Source organism: Rattus norvegicus, chromosome 15, assembly GCF_036323735.1.
Source record: "Rattus norvegicus strain BN/NHsdMcwi chromosome 15, GRCr8, whole genome shotgun sequence".
In the NCBI taxonomy this organism is placed as follows: domain Eukaryota; kingdom Metazoa; phylum Chordata; class Mammalia; order Rodentia; family Muridae; genus Rattus; species Rattus norvegicus.
In genome coordinates, this window is record NC_086033.1 from 23,171,419 (window position 1) to 23,192,518 (window position 21,100).

The following is a 21,100-nucleotide window of genomic DNA, read 5'->3' on the forward strand; positions in this document are numbered from 1 at the left end:
CTGATGTGTTAGTGCCTCGCGAGGAGTGTAAGGCGTCAACATAAATTTGTAAGCAGCAAAGTGGAAGTTTCGCCAGTTTTCCAGGAGCAATTAATTTATCCATTATTCATTAAGTAATAGGACTTAGCACTTGCATATTCTAGGTTCCCTTAAATAATCCTCCCTGTGGTTTCATTGCAAGAAATCCAGTAATATGAACAATGAACCCTGGGCTACTGTGAGGCCTGGGGAGGACACTGGCAATTGCCCGGCAGACTACTGTTTGTTAATCAGGCTATTGCCCTGGTTTTCTATGAAATTTACAGATTCATTTAGATTTTCTGCAGAAAGTCTTTAACTGCATACATCTCTCTCCCGCACTGAGAATTACATCACCCATCCGTTCCCTGTTTATCAGTGAGGTTTTAGGCACTAGCAACAGAGCGATAAACTGAGCAGGGCTCTGGGTCTCGTTATGCAGAAGGCATTATAAAATGATAGAAATAGGAGAGCTCCTCTTTTGCTGTTAGGTTAGGCCTGCTGCCCGTTGATATGCTTATATCCTTGGAAATGAAGAAAAATATGCTGGGGGCTGGAGATACGGCCCAGCAGGAAAGAGCACCGGCTGCTCCCCCGGAAGACCTGTGCTCAGCTCTCGGTGCCTGCGTGGTGTCTCACAACTGTCAAGGCTGTTCACTCTCTCCATCGCTACTCAATATAGTACTTGAGGGCTTAGCTAGAGCACCAGGACAACTGAAGAAGAGCAAGGGGACACAAACAGGAAGAGAAGAGGTCAAGGTATCTTTATTCGCAGATGATCTGATAGTATACATATGTGACCCCCAAAATTCTACCAGAGGAAGGTTACAGCTGATAAACGCTTTCATCAAAGTAGCTGGACACAAAATTAACGCACGGAAATCACTAGCCTCCTTATATACAAACGACAAAGGAAATCAGGAACACAACACCTTTCACAATATAATATAAAATATTAATATTTGATATTGTGAAGGAAGAAATGAAAGATCTCAGAAGATGGAAAGCTCTCCCAGGCTTGTGGATAGGTAGGATTCAAATAGTAAAAATGGCCGTCCTACTAAAAGCAGATTCAATGCAATCCCCGTTAAAACTGCAATACAGCTCTGCATAGATCTTGAAAGGACAATTTTCAGCTTCATATACAAATACAAAACCCCCAGCATTGATAAAACATTCCTCGATAATAAAAGAACTGCTGGATGAAACACCACACCGACCTCAAATCGTACTTCAGAGATATATTAATTAAAACAGCATGGAGAGCCCTAGGTAGGGGAAATAGAATATTGATAGGTGGGGTTGGGGAGGGCTGGGCCAGGAGGATCAAATGGGAATGGGAAGGGAAGAGGAGGGTAAGAGAGGGAGTATAGGAAGGGACGGCTAAAACTCAGGGCCATTCGAAGGGTCATGTGGAAACTTATTAACACATTAGAACCTTTCTAAAACATATGCGTGGATGAAAGTGATCTATAAGAAATCATCCAATAATTGGGGAGACAGAGCCCTAACTGGACCTATCACAAAATGAAACTTCCAGTACCAGGAGTGAATTACATCTAATCAAGTTGGCCAAAGGGCTCCCTAAACAACCCAAGCTATTGCCAAGGCTATTGGTGGCTGTCCACAGGCTGATGGTAAGGCCCATGCTGAACAGAACACCTACATAACTCACTGAACACAGAGAAGTCGGGCTGGTGCCTCTTAGAGCCTTCATCCTATGGACTAGTGGTCTTGGTATTAGAAGATACTCTGCACACTGTGAAAGCAGAAAGGTGAGCAGTAATTCAGCTACGTACCCTTCAGTCCACAATGGTGACAGGCCTGCAAAATACACTGATGTAATCGTTGCCCAAGCTCGTGGGCATAACCAACCAATATCTGATTTGAGTTAAGGTCCACTCCATGAGATGGAGCCAATATCCAGTGCTGCTTGGGTGGCCAAGAACCTGCGACTAAATAGACCAGGGACTGTTTACCGTTCCAGTTGGCAGCGTGAACTTGGGAGAGCAGGCCCTGAACATGAGGCAGCCTAGAGTCTTGTGAAATAGGGGACTTTATTCAGAGCGTCAGACAATTTATACCCTGAGGGTTACGAAAGGTCAACTGAGTCAGGTTCTCATGAGTTCAAGCCATGTACAAGGACAAGCCAGGCATGGCAAAAACAGGCTTTCAGTCAAGGCATATGAAGAACAGTGCCACATCTGGGAGGAACATGAGAACACGTGCCAAGAACAGTTCTGTGTTTCGGAGAAACTGAGGTCACAGGACTCCTGTCTTGCTTTCTTGGACTTTTCACAAGAGCACGCAGAGATCTCCTCACACGACTCCATGCTCGGACTGTGTTCCAATAAGGGACCTAGGTGAAAACCAAACACTTCTGTTCTGTTAAAGGAACGTAGCAGTAAAATGACCCCAGATGACCTTCCGCTTTACTCATTGATCAGTACCTTGCTCAGCTGTCACCAGAGAAGCTCCATTCTCCAGCAGATGGGAACAAATACGGACGCCCACAACCAGATAGTGCACAGAGTGTGAGAGACTTTGGAACTCTGAGCTCTGAATGAGGTGTCTCCATCAATTCCTTCCTCTCAGGACTCAGGGGATTCTGCAGAAGTGGAGGTGAAAAGGATGTAAGAACCTGAAGGATTGGAGGAGACCAAGGAAAGCAGGTTCTAAGCACATGTGAACTCACAGAGACTGGGGCAGCATGCACAGGTATGGGGTGCTGGAGCTGCGACGTGGGCACAACCCCCATCCCTAACGCAGACCACACTTGTAAACGTTAAGTTGGTTTTCTCCAAGGGAGCTCACTGGTGAAACAATCCACTCTTAAAAGTAGGCCCGTGTCTAGCAGTAGATGGCTGTCTTAGTTTGGGTTTCCACTGCTGTGAAGAGACGCCATGACCAAGGCAACTCTGACAAAGGCGAACATTTAATTGGAGCTGGGCTGACAGTTCCCGAGGTCCAGTCCATCGTCATCAAGGTGGGAAGCAAGGCAGCTTCCAAGCCCACGTGGTGCTGGAAGAGCCAAGTGTTCTACATCTTGATCAGCGGGCAGCCAGGAGGAGGCGCCCTTCCAAACTGGGCGGAGCCTGAGCACTAGGAGACCTCAAAGCCCACCTACACAGTGACACACTTCCTCCAAGGCCACACCCATTCCAACCAAGCCACACCTCCAAATAGCGCCACTTTCTGAGGGGCGAGCAAACCGCCCTACAGGCTAACACAAAATGAACTCTGGTTTTGTGTTTTACGACATGTGTGTCTCTGTTTCTTGTGCTTTTCCTTTGGTTCTTTTTCTTCTGTTTGTATTTGTTTTATCCTATTTTGATTTGTTTGGCTTTGTTATATCTTATTTTAGTTCATATTATTTTTTAGATGCCTTGTTTGTTTTCTAATGAAAGATGCAGACTGAAGGGGAGTTGGAGAGGAACTGTAAGAAGTTGGGATTGGGGGAGGACCATAATCAGAATATACTGCATAAAAAGTCTATTTTCAATCAAAGAAAAAAATAATTCCATACATGCATTGAATATGTTTTGATCAAATCTACACCTCCAATCCCCTCCTCTCAAAACCTTTTATTTGTTAAATTAAATAGAAATACACAGTGAAACAGCACAAACACAGAGCTTTTGTATTATAGTAAGATGGCTCTCCCTGCAATCATAACCTAGTTCCAAACTCAGAAGTGACCCAACATCCTTAGGACTCCCTTACAGTGGTCCAGCTAATCACGTCCCCCTCCCTTCTCCCATGGCTTCTCAGTCATTCTCTGGCATTTCTCCACAACTCCTTCACTTCTGCCTGTGTATTTATACACCAATTTACTCTTGCCCAAAAATCATGCACCAAAAATTGTTTCATTGTATCGCTCTTGTCTTTGGATGTGATGAACTTTAGATTTTAATAAAGATGGTCAACCTAGGTGCAGATGATTAATGGTCTCATTGGCTATATATGTGTCCTGAGTGTATTCTACCTCTGTCAATGGTGGAGGAGGAGGAGGAGGAGGAGGAGGAGGAGGAGGAGGAGGAGGAGGAGGAGGAGGAGGAGAAAAGGAGGAGGAGGAGGAGGAGAAGGAGAGGAAGAGGAAGAGGAGGAGGAGGAGGAGGAGGAGGAAGAAGAAGAAGAAGAAGAAGAAGAAGAAGAAGAAGAAGAAGAAGAAGAAGAAGAAGAAGAAGAAGAAGAAGAAGAAAAAGAAGAAAGAATAACGAGGCAGGCATGGTACCATGAGGCCTGGATTCTTAGAATTTGTGGTGCTGAGAATTTGTGGTGACTTCCAGGTTATTTGGGTCATATAATGAAACCCTGTCTTAAAAACAAATTAATAGGGGCTGGGGATTTAGCTCAGTGGTAGAGCGCTTACCTAGGAAGCGCAAGGCCCTGGGTTCGGTCCCCAGCTCCAAAAAAAAAAACAAAACAAAAAAAAAAAAACAAAAAAAAAAAACAAATTAATAAAATGCGAATGAGCTCTTTTGAGGTCTTTGTTAGAATCAACTCCGCAAACCTTAGCAAATGTCTGGTGTGTGTGGTTGGGGGAAGCCCCTCAAACATTTGTAGTATCTTTAGAGTCTCTTTTGGTCTACCAGTTTCTTCTCTCTCTCTCTTCCCCTCATATTTATTTACTGCAGGATGCCGTGTGTCTGACTCGGATTCCCTTACCATGGTTTGTTGATCTTAGATTCGTCGTTTTGTTTTGCTTCTTCTGTCTTCCACGTTCCTTAGAAATTGGCGCTAGGCCCAGAGGCATCATCGACTCAAGTTCAATCCGTTGTCTCATGCTCTTTGTGTGTGTGCTTGAGAGAGAGCCTAGCTATGTTAGACTTTGAACTTTGATTCTCCTGTTCAGCCCTCCAAATACTGGGCTTACAATTCTCTTCCACCATGCCGATTCTTTGCTACCTCCGTCCCCTTTTTGACAGTCTTATTTGAATTTGCCCGGCCAGAGGCAGGGGAGTCCGGCCTCTAAAGTGGGCTCTGTATAATGGAGAGGTAGAAGCGCGGCTAGCCACGCCCAGGAGCGTGAGCTCCTTCCGAAAGCCTTACCACATGCTCACAGTGCGGATTTCAGCGGAATCCAATCCATGCTCTCACGACTTGACATTCAGATTGTTTTAGATTTAGCTAATGTGAGACCTTCAGACTAGTTCTTCTCCTTCTTGGTTTTTATTGTCTTTCTGAGCCCTGTGTTAGTTATTTTCTTGGTTTTTATCATCTTTCTGAGTGCTGTGTTACTTTCTTGCCCAGTGAGATGTCCCAGGAGCGCTTTGGCTTCGCCCTGTCCCAGCCTTGAAGTCAGCCATTCATTTGTAGATTTTCGGATCTTCTTTTTAGAGAATGAGGCTCTCTTCCTGTACGAATTCTCTTCTTTGACTCTGACAAAGACGGTTCCCATGATCACAATGTCCTCAGCTAAGCTTCCTGCATGTAAACCATTTCCCCACCACTAGCTGCCTTGCAGACCAAGACAACACCAACTGTGGCTGCCCAGGAGTGGAAATGCCTCCACAGAGAGGCAACGGGGTCTGCTGTTCCTATTGTAACTTGTAAAATCCATTATCCAAAACATGAAACATTTTCTTTTCAAGTGATTCCTATGTAAACGTTTACAGAGAGCTTTAGAATTCCGTTTATTATAGCTATGGAAAACTTATTTTACTCTAGACATTGATGGTATATGTATTAAAGCTGGGATTATCCTCTGCTCTGACACTTAGACTCTGTTTACAGACTTACTGCAAGGAAGTGGTCGTACAACTCCTTTTGTTAGGGTTCAAGAATAGCTGAAGGAGACCCAGATTCAAACAGTATGCAACAGCAGTCTTTATTCAGCTGTATTTCCTACATGCAGGGGTCGCCCCATTTGGGAATGGAGACCCCTGGTGGACTCATAGGCCTGGCTTTTATTGTCAGTTAGGGGAATCCCAGGGAGGGGTGTGTGCCCTTTTATCTGGATTGGTTAGCGCTATCTCTAGAGGTCTGATAGTCCTACAATTGGTTAGGCTCTGGAGACCTCCCTGAGGGGTCGCTTACTCATTCTAGCTACCTATTCTTACCTCAGGCCAGGTGACAAGGTGTCCTCAGATTGGTTGCCCAAGGCTGTGGTTGGCTGACCCCTGGTTCTCGGATCCTGGTTCTCATTTCTGGCAAACTGAAACTTAGGCCTAGTATTTCAAGCTTCCGGTTTGCAGCCTGTCATGGAGTCAGCCTGGCTCTGGCTAACTCAGTCCTCTCACTTTCTGGATATAAAATTTCACAAATGATATGTGATCATGTCTTAGTTGGAGTCTTATTGCTGTGAACAGACACCATAACCAATGTAAGTTGTATAAAGGACAACATTTAATTGGGGCTGTCTTACAGGTTCAGAGGTTCAGTCCGTTATCATCAAGGCGGGAGCATGGCAGCATCCAGGCAGGCATGGTGCAGGAGGAGCTGAGAGTTCTACATCTTCACCCACAGAAAGTCAGAAACAGACTGAGCATCCTCAGGCAGCTAGGAGGAGGGTCTCCAAGCCCACCCCACAGTGACACACTTCCTCCAACAAGGCTACACTTTCTAATAGCAACACTCCCTGGACCGAGCATATGCAAACCATCACAGATCAGTAGGGAAAAAAAAAAAAAAGACAGTGAGAAAAATTTAAATTCAATTAAAGCCACAGATACTAATCACATTAAAAGAACAATGTTGAAGAGGTAATGAAAAATCTCAAATCTCACCCTTAACTCAGTGTGTTCCTAAAAGGTTTACTACATTGTTGTAAGCATTGTTGTTAATAAAGATAGCTTTTCTCTGCACGACTAACGAGGTTTACAAAACACTTAAGAGCCAACATCTCAATTACCTTCTCCTGGGTCTGTGCCGTAGCTGAAATTATCCTTACTTAATGGATACATCACAGGCTTAAGAATGTAGCTTGTAACTGGTCACTCAGCTATTAGAATTAGAACCCAGACACAGTTCTTTTTTTTAAATTAAACTATTTTATTTTTGTGATGGGTGTTTAAAGTCTGTCCGCTACACATGTACCTAGTACCTGAGGAGGCCAGGGAGGACTTCAGATCCCTGGACCTGAAGTTATATGTGGTTGTTAGTGGCCATATTGGGCTGCGTATTGAACCCTGGTCCTCTGTTAGACAGAGTTGAATGATCCTTGCAGGGCCCAAACAACAGTTCTTTTATCTCATAATTTATTGGTCGATTTTCATTATTTTATTTTTCGCTACTGGGGTTTTCCTCTCTCTTCTCCTACCTGTCTCATTTGCTAGATTAGAAGTGGAGAATTGCTTTCCCGGGTTTTAATAATTCATTTCTTATGACACCAGGCTTGAGATCATTCTCCTAACTCCACCAATCTCATTTCTTTAGAGAAGCTGAAAATGAACATCGTTCCCGAAGTTTATTTCCCCTATTGCATAGTCATAGAATGTTTACAGGAAAGTGGTCATGCCAGGGTAAGCATAGGTCTGAGGTAGGCGTGGCCATGTCTGAGGTGGGCGTGACCATGTCTGAGGTGGGCGTGGCTATGTGATAAAGGCATCCACATGCACAGCAGTTGGTATCCCTGCTTTCAATGTGACCCATGCTCCTTCTCCCTCCTGCTGCCTGGAGCTGAGGCTCATGAAAACAAAGGTTGTATCCTAAGACTGTCATTGGGGTCAGGACTCAAGGCTCCCAAGGACAAGAGAGAGAGCTATGGGCCAGTCCTGTACTATCCACAGTGTAGGTTTTAGAAGAGAGAGATACTCTGTCTGATCCATTAGTAGCTTGACTTACCTAGACACATCCTTATGAACTTATTCATTTTCTCGTCTGGGCTCTCCTGCCTTCGGTTGTCATCAGCCAGTTTGGCCAGTGAAAGAGGGTGATCATACACTCCATTTCTAGAGATCTACCCTCCTGGAGTTAGGACCACTACAGGGAACTTCAGTAGGGTGTGAGGAACTGGCTCAATAAAGAGCGTGTTCGGTCGTTAGTGACAATCAGCCTCCAGCCTTCCTGGGCCCTTGGTGATTGGTTCTGCTGACACAAACATCGGAAGTTTGTATAGAGGCCACCTCCTCCTCAGGAGAGCATGCAGCTCCACATGTAAACATGGAAGCTTCCAGCTTTAGAGAAACCAATTAAAGAGAATGTTAGTTGGTAGAGAAATGTAGACCCAAGAGAACTGTGAGTGGTTTCTCTCAGATTGGACTAACCCTAAGACAACATATGGTCATCTTAATAAAATGGGCCAACAAATATATGGTCAGATAATTTAAGCTCAGTTGCATTGGTTTTTGTGCTAATAGCGCAGAAGACAGACAGCTCCTGTCACATTTTCCAGTGACTTCAGTGTTCAGTAGCTCTCAGCAAGCTGAGTATAGTGACAGACACCTGTAGTCCCTGAGGTAGTCGAGGTTCTGAGGTCTGGACTTTGATCCCAACCTTGGGTTCAAGGTCATTCTTGGTTCTATAGCCAGTTCAAGGTCAGCCTAGGCTACCTGAGACTCTAAAAAAAAATTAAAAGATGAAGAAGTTGGTTAGCATGATGTCAAACACTTGTCTCTCAGCCCTCAGGGGATAGACACAGGAGAGATACAAGCTTGAGGCCAGCCCAGTCTGTGCAGAAAGTTCCAGGTTGAGAACTTGGAACCTTGTTTTCTTCTTACGTTGTGCATGCATGTGTATGTGTGTGCTCACACATGTATATGTGTGTGTTCGCACATGTGTGTTTACGTGCTCCTGTGTGCTAATGTGTGTGTATGTAAGTACTCATGCATGTATGTGAGTATGATGTATGTGCTTTTGTGTATGTGTGTGTGTGTGTGTGTGTGTGTATGTGTGTGCTTGTGTGTTTTGATGTTACTGAATTTGGAGGCCAGAGGCCGATATTAGGTGTTTCCTTTAATCACTTACCTTATTTTTTGAGTCAAAGTCTTTCACTGAACCTGACGCTCACTGATGACATCATTCGGCTAGATTATCTGGCTACCAGGCCCCAGTGATCCACTTGTTTATACCTCCCCAGTGCTAGGATTACAGACATTGACTGAACACCTGTTTGGTTTTTTTTTTTTTTCTTTTATGTGGGTACTGGGGATCTGAACTCAGGGCCTCATGGTCGCATAGCAGGCACTTTCAGTAAAGTGAGCGATCCCTTAGCCTGTCTTCTTTTTCTTTTTATTAGAGGCAAATTGCTCCACAAGATCTGTTATATGTCAAAGGCGTGTGTTGGATTCCCTTCTTATGTAACTCAGGCTGGTCTCGAACAGGCTATATGGCTGAGGCTGGCCTCGAACTCCTGATCCCCCTGCTTTCCATTTTACAACCGATGAGATTATAGGGTACCATATCACACCTAGACATCCTATGTTGTTTATTTTTCTACATTTTTTTTTTTTGCCCATTTCTTGGATGTTGTCTGTAGTGAACTCCTTAAAGGTGATTTTGCTAAGCTTCAGGAAGACAGGCATGTTCAAAGGCTTGGTTTTTCCTCATTTGAAATATTTCTCTTTCATTGACAAGCAAAAATGTATTTGTGGTAGACAATGATTTCAAAATATGTATCCATTGTAAAATGGCTAAAATGAGATTAATTAACATGTACTTTATTTCACACACACTTTCTGTGGAGCACTGAGAACGTATTGTGTTAGTGATCTTCAAGTAAGTGATACATTGTTATTAACTACATCAGATGGCCTGGACCTTCTCCTCCCATACAACTACAATTGTATCTTTTGACCAACATTTTCCAACTCTCCTCCAGTCCTGCCTCCGCTATGCCTCTTCTGCCCACTACTTCACTTGGGCTTTTTCAGACTACGTCCATGAGGGAGATGTTTATATGTCTTTTTGTAACTGGCTTATTTCACGACTAGTAGTCAAGGTCCATGGCATCTCCTAGCATGGCGAATTGTCCCGATTTCACGTGCAGCCTATCCCTGAGAGCTACTCACTCATACTTTAGGGCTCAGCTCTCCTTGTCCTTTAGCCCCCAGGGCTCCACACTCCTGAAGTACAATGACGACCTTTGTGCACTAACCTCAACTTCCCAAAACATTATTCTCAGTCTCTCTGCATCTCCAAATTCAAAGTCAACCTTATCTTCCAGTTTCCCCCCTTTCAACTTAGCCCATTATATACATTTCTTCTGCAATGAATTCAAGGCCCACTGCCTGACATCTAGATATTTGGGTTTTTTTTTTTAAGCTTGTGACACTCTCTTCACTTTCAGTTCAACTCATATATGGAATTATAATATCCTGCGAAGAGTCTTTGAAGACCCCTTTGAAACCCTTGCTATGGAATGTGTGACTTCGTGTGTGTGTGTGTGTGTGTGTGTGTGTGTGTGTGTGTGTTTGAGACAGGGTTTTTCTATGTAGTCCTGGATGTCCTAGAACTCACTCTGTAAAACAGGCTGGCCTTGAATTTACAGAGATCCACCTGCCTCTGCCTCCCAAGTGTTGGGATTAAAGGATATGCTTCCACTGCCTGGTTTTACTTTTTCTCTTCCCCAAATCCCCCAAATCAGATACACTTTGGGCCAGTCTATCAGAGGTCATCTTCAGCAAATTTTCTAGCTATTGTAAGAAGCAGTGTCATGGTACCTAACCTGGCCTGCAGGATCTGGGGACCCTATAGATTATACAGCATGAAGGGAAAACATCGATAAGTCCTCCCTAGCCTCTCCTTTCACCCTTTCTACTTTGCTCTCCAGAACTAGAAATCCTAATCCCTTTTGGAAGCAGACTGAATCAGAAGAGTTGTTGACATAGAAGACAGTTGGTGCTGGGATTCAGGAGGCAACTACACTAAGGAGTGGGGAGGAAGGTTGAGATCTGGCCCCGGTGGGAAAATCTGGGGAGTAAATACTGAAAGAAGCAGAGGCATCCTTTATCTCCAGTGGTACAAAAGGCCTTTCTTTGTGTATTTGTTCTGACTGTGTGAACGTGACCTGCTTGATAAGGTCGGGCAGTAAGAAGTACAGTTAACTCCCTTCTGGAATATGAACAGAATGTGACAGTCAGTCTGTCACAGTCAGCCTCTGGCTGTAATGGATGACCCACTTACTGGGCTGTAAGGAAGGGTTTAATGGAGACACTATTTTCAGAAGTGTGGGCCAGGTTAAGGGGTCAACAAATGCTAGAGAAAGACTCAGGATTAGCAACAGGTGGAATCTATTGCTGCTGTAAACCTGGAGAGACCAGAGAGGGAGCAATAGCCCCCGAGACCCCGGAAGCTGGAGCTGGGAAGGGACTCCCCAGCCACAACTGTGGCCATATCATAACACAGCCATGACCAGAGGCACACAGGGTGTAAATCTTCACTTTTGTCTCATTTCCCACTTCTGGGGAGCAATCCAGTCTTTCCCTTTGAAAGCCACAAAATAAGGGAGCCCAGGGTCCGAGGTCCTTGGGCTCCATCTTTCTAAGGCACAGAGGAGAGGCAAGAAAGCAGAGGATGGGTCAGGAGTAAACCCAGGTGATGTAGCAAGCTGAGATTCTAACAGCTACAGTCTGAACTCTAATACAGGACTGCGCATACTCCACAAATTCCATCTCAGCGTCCAAAAACCACACCCTTCAAGTTCCCAGGAGCACTAGATGCTTGGAGCAACACGCAAAAGAATTAGCCGAGGGTCCCTTTAAGAATTTACATCCAGCAGGCAATCTTTGAGCACTTAGAATTGTCTCCTCTGTGCTGCATTTATCTGTGTCAGTGGGTTTGATGTTTTCAGAGTTCAGGAGCAGAGCAGTATCCAGGCCTTTTTATGGGATGGGAGTTTTGTGTTAAATTCTCAAACCTAAGATCTTTGTCTGCCCCCTGTGGAAATCCTAGAGGCACCACAAGTGCTTTGTAGATGATGTGTCTGGATCAGGTGACTGTGGCTCGTTGCTTCCCACTCATAAGCTGTCTCCCATGCTTTTTGTTTCAGTGGTGTGTGTGTGCATGTGTGCATGTGTGTATGTGTGTCTGTGTATGTGTGTGTGTGCGTGTGTGTGCACGTGTGCGTGTGCATGTGCATGTGCGTGTGTATGGTGTGTGTATGTGTGTGTATATGTCTCTGTGTGTGTGCATGTGCATGCATGTGTGTGTATGTGTGTCTGTGTCTGTGTCTGTGTATGTGCATGTGTGTGTATGGTGTGTGTGTATGTGCATGTGTGTGTGTGTGTGCATGTGCATGTGTATGGTGTGTGTATGTGTGGGTATGGTGTGCGTGTATGTGCATGTGTGTGTGTGCATGTGTATGTGTGCGTGTGTATGTGTGCATGCATGCACGTGCATGCACGGATGTGTGTGTACACGCATGTATGGTGTATGATATGTACAGCTGTGCAAGCATGCCTATCACAGGTATGAGGGGCCTAGAGAAGGATTTTGGTTGTCTTCAACCATCCCAAATGTACAGACAGGATTTATTCGAGTGGCTTACAGGCTGGGGGGTCAATCATTCCAATAATGGCTGTCCAATCATCCAGTCGTTGTTGGGTCCACAAGACTAGATGCCTCAGATGGTGAGTAGCCGTGACTGCCACTGAAGGCATGAACTCGTCAGTCTCTTTCCCCAGCCACCCCTGCCATTGCCCAGTGCCTTGCCCCATGATCTTGGCCCATGGCCAGGGCTGCAGGGATGGAAGTTATGCTTGAGCTTGACAACATGGACTTCCACTCACCCAGCCTCCAGCTACTGCTGAGTGCAGGATCTGCCAACAGCAGAGACCAACACTGAGCCCTGGATATGGTACCATTCCTTGGGTGCCCTTCCTCATGGCAGGTTGTCCACATTCCTGCACGTAATTCTTCTGCCAAAACCACTGTCGATGGACTTACAGAATGCCTTATCCACTGTCATGGTATCCCACAATACTTGGTCCCAGTATTGCTTGTGACCAAGGAGCTCACTTCATAGCCAAAGGAGTGTGACAGTAGGCGTATCTACCGGTTTTTATCAGTCTTCCCACCGTCCTGAAGCAGCTGTCCTGATAGAATAATGGGACACTGAAGACACAATTACGGGGTCAGTCAGGTGGCAGGAGCTGGAAGGCTGGAGCACGTGCTTAGAATGAGCATCTAATGGATGATATGGTTTCTTCCATAGCCAGGATCCACAGTCTGGGAATCAAGGGGTGAGAAAGGTGATGGTTCCACTCACTGTTACCCCTAATGAACTACTAGGAAACTTACCGCTTCCTGACCCATGTTTCCATGGCCCAGAAGTTTTAGTTCCAGAGTAGGGAGAGCTCCTGCTAGGGGATACCATAAAACATGCCATTGAACTGGAAGCTCAGACTTCCCCCTAGCCACTTTGAGTTTCTTTTGTTTTCTTTTCTTTTCTTTTCTTTTCTTTTTTTTTAAGATTTACTTATTTATTTTCTGTATGTGAGTACACTGTCACTGTCTTCAGACACACCAGAAGAGGGCATCAGATCTCATTACACATGGCTGTGAGCCACCATGTGGTTGCTGGGATTTGAACTCAGGACCTCTGGAAGAGCAGTCAGTGCTCTTAACCACTGAGCCATTCTCCAGCCCCCACTTTGAGTTTCTGATGCCCTTAGTCCAACAGGCTAAGAAGTAATAACAGCATTAGGAAAGCGATTGATCCAGATTTACAGGCGGGAATTGGATTGCTTCTCCACAATGGAGGAAAACGTTGAATGGGTAGTGGAGGAAGGCAGTCACGAATACTAAGACCGCGTGACCAGATGCAGAAATGACATGCGTGTTTCTGTCATATTTTGCTAAGAATATGCTTGAGTAGATATTGGGTTTTCGTTTCTTGATTTCCTCATCAGGTAATGTATATTAATTGAAAAAGTATCAATGGTTATCATATTTAAGTTTTGAGATCCAAAAAAAAATGTCCCTCAAAGGGCATGGCCACTTATTCTAAAACGTATAATGCAGTTGTGATTGTACCTGGGATAGCTGTATCATTTAGGCATAATTATGGTTATTGTTTTCATTTGGAGATTAAGCGTGAAACAAGAAGATATGATTAACTGCGTACCAACTTGACAAGCGTGAGTTTGCCGTGACTGTTCTTGGTTGTCAATTTTACTACGTCTGGAATTAACTAAAAATCAAAACCCAAGCAGCTAGTACAACTGTGAGGGGTTTTTCTTTTTTCTTTTTTTTTTAATTTATTTTTTAAGATTTTTATTTTATTGTATATGAGCACATTGTAGCTGCCTTCAGACACACCAGAAGAGGGCATCAGATCTCATTACAGATGGTTGTGAGCCACCATGTGGTTGCTGGGAACTGAACTCAGGACCTCAGGAAGAGCAGTCAGTGCTCTTAACCACTGAGCCATCTCTCCAGCCCCCGAGGGGTTTTTCTTAATTAAATAATTAGAAGTAGGAAGACCTTCAATCTGGGCCATGCCTTCTGGTGGCAGGCGCTATAAAAGTCATGGAAGAGGGAAACCGTTGGCTCCCTGCCTGCCTGCCCTGGCTCCTGCTAGCAACTTCACTCCTTCACTGGAATTAGAGCCTGAAGACCAGCTGAGACTTCCAGTTTTGTGGGCTGAACAAGCACTGAATTCTGGATTTTCTGCTGGTGGACACCCATGGTTGGACCGACTGGACCATAACCTATAAGAACTCCAGTAACTCTCCCCCATTTTTTAAAAAATGATTTATTTATATACTTAATGTATATAAGTACACTGTAGCTGTCTTCAGACACACCAGAAGAGGGCATCAGATCTCATTATAGATGGTTGTGAGCCACCATGTGGTTGCTGGGATTTGAACTCAGGACCTCTGGAAAAGCAGTTAGTGCTTTTAACCGCTGAGCCATCTCTCCAGCCTGTAAGTCCCTTTAAACTATGTTCTCATTGCTCTCCTAGAGAACCTTGACTAATACAATGAGGTGTCCTTATTTTTCCTTTTAGGAATAGTGTAAGGTTTCCAGGGCTGGAGAATAAATTAATTACAAAAGGGAAGGAGCCATTGGCCAATGTTTCCCTAAGCACTTTGCATTACCTCTACTAGGGTTTGTGACTGATGCCACTGTACCCAAGTTCAGTTCCTAGTACTAAAAAAAAAAAAGTAAAGTAACTTATGCTTTAAAAAGAAGTAAGAAATAGCTACATGCTAGATCCCATGCTGAAAAAGGTAAACATGTGGAAACAATAGAATTTACTGATCACCAGGTACATGAAAGGGAAGGATGGTCAGACCAAATATAGAAGGCTGTCTGAATAAGGGTTTCCATGGCTGTGAACAATCACCATGACCAAGGCAACTCTTATAAAGCACAGCTTTTAATTGGGGCTGGTTTACAGTGTCAGAGCTTCAGTCCATTATCATCAAAGCAAGAAGCATGGCAGCATCCAGGCAGGCCTGGTGTAGGAGGAGCTGAGAGTTCTCCATCTTGTTCCGAAGGCGAGAAGACTGACTTCTGGGAAGCTAGAGAGGTCAGAGCCCACCCCACAGTGACACACTTCCTCCAACGAGGCCACACCCACTCCAACGAGGCCACACCCACTCCAACGAGGCCACACCCACTCCAACGAGGCCACACCCACTCCAACGAGGCCACACCTCCTAACAGTGTCTGTCCCTGGGCCAAGCATATTCAAACCACCACAGGAGGCTTTGTGGCAGTGAAGCTATTCCACACAACACTGCAATGATACGAGCATATCGTTACACACTGGACCAAAGGTGGAGGAGAATGTTTGACACCGAGTGATAACGCTGATGTAAATGATGAACACTAGGTGACAGGCATGTGCGAGTGTAGGATCATCCCTGTAACAGATGTGCCACGGTGTTAAATGGTGGAGGATGCTATGCATGGATGGGAGCACTCTGCACTTCCCATCTAACTGCGTTGTGAATCTAAGAATTCCCTCAAAAATATCATTTGCTAACTTAAAGACAAATCTTAAGTTTACTAGGAAAGTTGTAAGGATAATACAGAAAACTTAACAACAACAACAACAACAACTACTACTACTACTACTACTACTACTACTACTACTACTACTACTACTACAAATCTTAAACCAGGAGGCCAGGCGGCCCGGATCTACAGTTTCAGAACTTGGTAGTGCTGTAAGTTCAAGGGCTGAGCTCTGCACTGTGTTCCAGACCAGCCTGGCCTACAGAGTGTGACCCTGTCTGAAGAGGGGGTGGTGGGAACAAAGCCACATAATACATCAATAATAAAATCTTACACAGTATAACAATCGAGCTCAGAGCTAACTTCGGTAAACGTCACTGCTCATCCCTGAGCTGCCATTAGATTTCGTAAAGTGTTCCAATAATATTCTATACGGGAAAAAACTCAGGTCCCCTCCAGGGGAGAAGGAAAAGGTACCAGGAAACGTTCACTATTTTTCTTTCTAAAGATTTATTTATTATATAAGTGCACTGTGGCTGTCTTCTCACCAGAAGAGGGCATCAGATCCCATTACTGATGGTAGTGAGCCACCATGTGGTCGCTGGGATTTGAACTCAGGACCTCTGGAAGAGCAGTTGGTACTCTTAACCACTGTGCCATCTCTCCAGCCCTATGCCAGTTGGTAAAGACCTGTGCTTTCCCAGCTCCTTCCTTCAGTTTAAAGCCAGGAACTTAGGAAAGAAAGGACACAGCATTCAAAACAAACAGAGATGTGACGGACAGAGTGCGAATAGCTCAGTCCTTAGAAGGCGTGACAAACAAAATGAGGCTGCCACCAAAACAGAATTCAAAATGTGTGGCAGAAGTGCAAGCGACTTCAGAGGCGCCAAACGGAATTTTGGATGAAAATTCGGATTTTCAAGAAAGCGTGAAGCTGTGCTTGCAAGAAGCTGAAGAATGGAAGGAAAGATTGAATGCATTTATCACACGGGAAGAGTCTAGAACTGCTAAGGACATATGGAACATGTTTTAAATTACTTTTAAAAAACGGCAAGCGTATGGGTTAAATTGGCCAAACATGAGAAATTGGACTCAGTTGTAGAAAGATTGGAAGAAACCCTCACAATATGAGAAATTTGGGATTGGATGCCTGAGTGGAGAGTGAAAAAAATCGATTGCTAAACTGACTTACTGTGCAGAGGCTTTTGAATTCAAAATAAAAACAAAGCTAAATGTATATAGTAAGTTAACAGATGGGAGGGAAGGAATCAGTAAGATCAGTTGGTGACCATAGTAGAAGTTTCCACACAGTAAACTGTTTTCTCACAATTATTATTTTGCAGCTTGGTGTTTTCTTCTTTATTGATTATTTTATCTGCTTTGTTCCTGTGACTTCAGCCCCCTTACATCTATGTCCTTAAAAGAAGGCAATAAAAGGTCGGAATGTCAGGGTTCTGAGCCCCTGAGGCAATTAGAGAGGGAGTAGAAACCACAGCAATCATCGGACATGACACAAACTGACAACCAAGAAATCTAAAGCAGGGCAGGCATGGAGGACAAACAAGGGGAAAGGAGAGAGAAGGGGTTCCAGTGGCTGTGTCCGCCATTACTCGTTTGCTACAAGGACCTGGAGAGAAAGCCTCAAACATTAAGGTCATGAAGAAGGAAGATGGTGTTAAATAACGCTTGAGTTTGAAATGGAGGCCAAGGTCCCTTCTCCGTGTACAATGGAACCCACTCCAACCTCAGAGAAAGCAGCTTCACAGACAGAGAGACACTTTGCTCACCGTGGGCAAAGTGGAGGGAGAAAGGCAAGTCTTAGAAGTGTACTAGAGGTCCTGGCGTAGCTGACCCAGAGAGGCACTATGGCTGTGAAATGGTGTGGTTGATACAGAGAAAAAAGAGAAAAGGCATCCTCAGCTCAGAGATGAAACTGACTCCACATGGAGGGCTAGATTGAGCAAACACGAGGGGAAAACCTTTGACTCAGGTCTTCTATTCCAGAGTTGGGAACTTTTCCTACTGTCACCAGGACCCACTCTGGTTATTTCTCTTGACTCTTCTTGCCCACAGGATGGCACTTTAAAAATAGATGGTCCTCTTTGTACTAGAACTTCACCCTTCAGGAGACTAGGGCCAAAGAACTTTGACAGCCGTCAGAGTAAAGGAAGGTGCGGGAAGAGTGGAACTCAGAGCTCCTGGGACGGGAGAGACCAAAGCGCTGGCAGAATGTTCTTTCAGAACGACTTCAAGGAAAAGAAATGAATTTTCACAAACAAACAAACCTAGAGGCAACTAAGTTAATAAACACAACGCAGACTCTTTCCCAAGCAAATACGGAGACCAGTGCTGAGAGCTCAAGGAGAGGAAGCCATGAGGTGCTAAAGTCCAAAGCCCAAACCAAAATTTCTTCCAAAGAGACTGAAAAAGATTGGTGAAATATCATCAAAGCTACTTTGTTCTTTACAAAAAGGAACACTCATAGCAATTGTTTGAGAGTTATTTAGGCTGGAGAAACCTTGATAGCTTGTGAGGAGAAAATGCCTTTATAAATTAGGTGTTTGGAAAATACCCTTAAGTTCCTCCTAGCTTTCAAATTGGTCAGAGATCCAAGACTAATCACGAAGGAACCAACCCTCTTGCAGACTATATCACCAAGGAAGAAGGACTATCCAACAATGTCATGGAGATCAAGGGTCTAGAGTTCTATATGGGATCACGTGCTACCCCCTAGAGCTGGGGTCCCCTGGCCAAGGATTCTTCACTTGTTCTGACCCGGTCTGTCCTAATGCCCATCTTCTAGAGAATCCTAGTGTTTATCAGGATGTTCAAGGTTATCTCTCCGTCCCACCCGCACTGAAGGCCGCTGGTCCGAGTGGTTCCTCCCTTATCCTCTTCAGGGATCTGATGTTACAGCAAAGCCCAATGTAATCTGTTACTTTCTAACTCTTTGTTGTAGCTTCCCCATCAACAGTTCCCATGGCCGGGAGCTAACACCCAGGAGCCGCGGAGACGCAATTCAGAATCTCCCTTCCCGACTCTGACACATAAATCAGCTTGAAACTGCCCGGGGCGGGAGTATCCACACTACTATACAGGCAAGTGCTGTGTGAGTCCAAGTGAAGCTTGGCTGCAGTGCTCCTCCAGCTCCCCCTCCAAATCCTCTTTATCCACAGGTCCATCGCCTGGAGAGCAATTCTCCCTTGTTCTTCAGTCAGATGTGGGCGTCACTGATGTAGAGCTCCCCAGTCACCTGGTCAAGGGCAATGTCTGCAGTCTACTTCTCTTCTCCTGCCTGCCCCGCTCCCACCCACCCCCAGCAAGGTAAGTAAAGAGTAGCATGAAGCCAGACTAGATCGGCTGCTGTGCTGGTCCAGGCTTCTCTCGGCTGGAACTCACTCTGCTGCCACTGGCTTCCAGTCTTACTCAGTATTCAACATGGTGAGAGAATGGCTTCTTTATGCTGAGCACTGCCTTTGGCATAGGTCTTTGTAAATTCATTTTGATTTTTGTCACATTTATTCAGTGTGTGTGTGTGTGTGTGTGTGTGTGTGTGTGTGTGTGTATGTGTGTGTGTGTGCGCGCGTGTGCTCTTGACTGTGTGAGTTTTTTGAAAACTGTTGGTGATGTTTTCAAAGCAAGATTTGGCATTAAAACCATCATTATGGCTGCTAAAAAAAATGTCAGCAAACTCGGAAACTGCACCAGAAGTTGCTAGCGTTTTCAAAGAACTCAATTCTGCATAAAATCCACTCTCTGAACTATCTTATCGAGCTACACAACTAGGTTATTCTAGCCAGACAACTTCTTGCTGGGGCAGGTGCCTGCTAATTAGGTGTGCAAGAGCTTAAATAGGAGTGAGGGCAGGCTGGCTGGCCTCCCGCTAATGCAGAAGGCTCCTCCTGTTAAACTGTAAACATTAGGAAATGCCAGCATCTTTTTAGTGATTTCAAAATAGCACACTGGCTCCTGATGGTTTATTTAGAGAATACTGCCTTACGCGTAAATAGAAAAAGTTCTCCTCCTCACTGTTTTTTATTAGCCCTTGTTATAATTAATTCAGCAATGTTCTGGAAGCAACAAAAATAAAAACTACTCTGTTATTAGGCAACCATCAGACTTGTTCCCAAAAGAATAGGCCAGAATCTTTCTCCCCATATTTTATTTCCTATTCGACATTATTAAACAAAATAAAAATGTACAACACGTACATTAGGATGTTTTCAGTCATAGTTTCTTAAGCTCCACAAAGTCTTTAATAGTAATAATAATAAAAGGATGTATTTATTACCTCAGATGACAAGAAGTCTCAAGGGTGGGCAATTAGAGCTTCATGGATCCCACGAAGGACGCAGGTAACTTCCCTTTTCTGCTTTGCTATCTATCCTCACTAAGTTTCTTTTGCTAACCACGCTGAGGTCCCAAGATTCCTGACAAGCACTGTTCTAGACATCACCACCTCAGACATGCATCTCACAGCTGAGCTGGAACCTACATCTGTGACTTATATCCTACCCCGTCTCCCTCCTCTCCTCTCTCCTTTCCTCCCCCTTCCCTCCCTCTCCTCCTCCCCTCTCCCTCCTCTCCTTCTCTCCCTTCCCTCCCCTTTCTCTCCCCCTTCCCCTCCCTCCCTCTTCCCTTCCTCCTCCCCTCCCTCTCCCCTCCCTCTCCCCCTCCTCTCCCATTTTTAATTCCCCCCTCTTCCTCTTTCCCCAAGCAGGAAAGTGTGTAATGCATTTTATCAATCTTCTTTAAGGTGAGCAAAGTCCTTCCACCTCAGCATGGAGCTATGTGCCTGTTAGGACGCTGAGCCAGGATTGCTGGGAATTTGCAGATAGACTGAGATATACAGTGGTACCAGGCTAGCCCGGGCTATACTACAAGATTTGTCTGAACAAAACAAAACAAAACCCCCCTTCCAACAATGTCTCAGCAAACTTCTCTTTAAATTTTATTGCTATGATTTGAGTCTCACACACTGGAGCCAGTCATTCACAGGGAGCTTGGCCAGCACTGTTTAGCTCTCCCCTTAGGCATTGGTCTCTAGAAATGGTCTGTCTTTTGGAGGTGAAATGAGTCTTCTGTGGAAGGAAAGTCTTCGTTGGTTTAGGTTAATCATTATTTACCCTGTGGTTGCAGATCCACTGTCGCTGGAGCCCAGGAAGGCAAGCAGAGAGGAATTACCTGTGGTTTCCCAACTAATGCTAGTCTGTCTAAATGCTCGCTGAGTAGA

At 44.8% G+C, this 21,100-nt stretch overlaps 1 long non-coding RNA gene across 1 annotated transcript; it reads right to left on the minus strand.

Annotated features, from left to right (window-relative positions):
* Positions 1-759: 759 nt before the first annotated feature.
* Positions 760-20,438, minus strand: LOC120096955 (uncharacterized). Its single transcript, XR_005493913.2, has 3 exons — positions 20,159-20,438; positions 2,469-2,626; positions 760-2,377 (listed from the first exon to the last, which is right to left on the minus strand). It is a non-coding gene; the product is annotated as an uncharacterized LOC120096955 (long non-coding RNA).
* Positions 20,439-21,100: the final 662 nt, after the last annotated feature.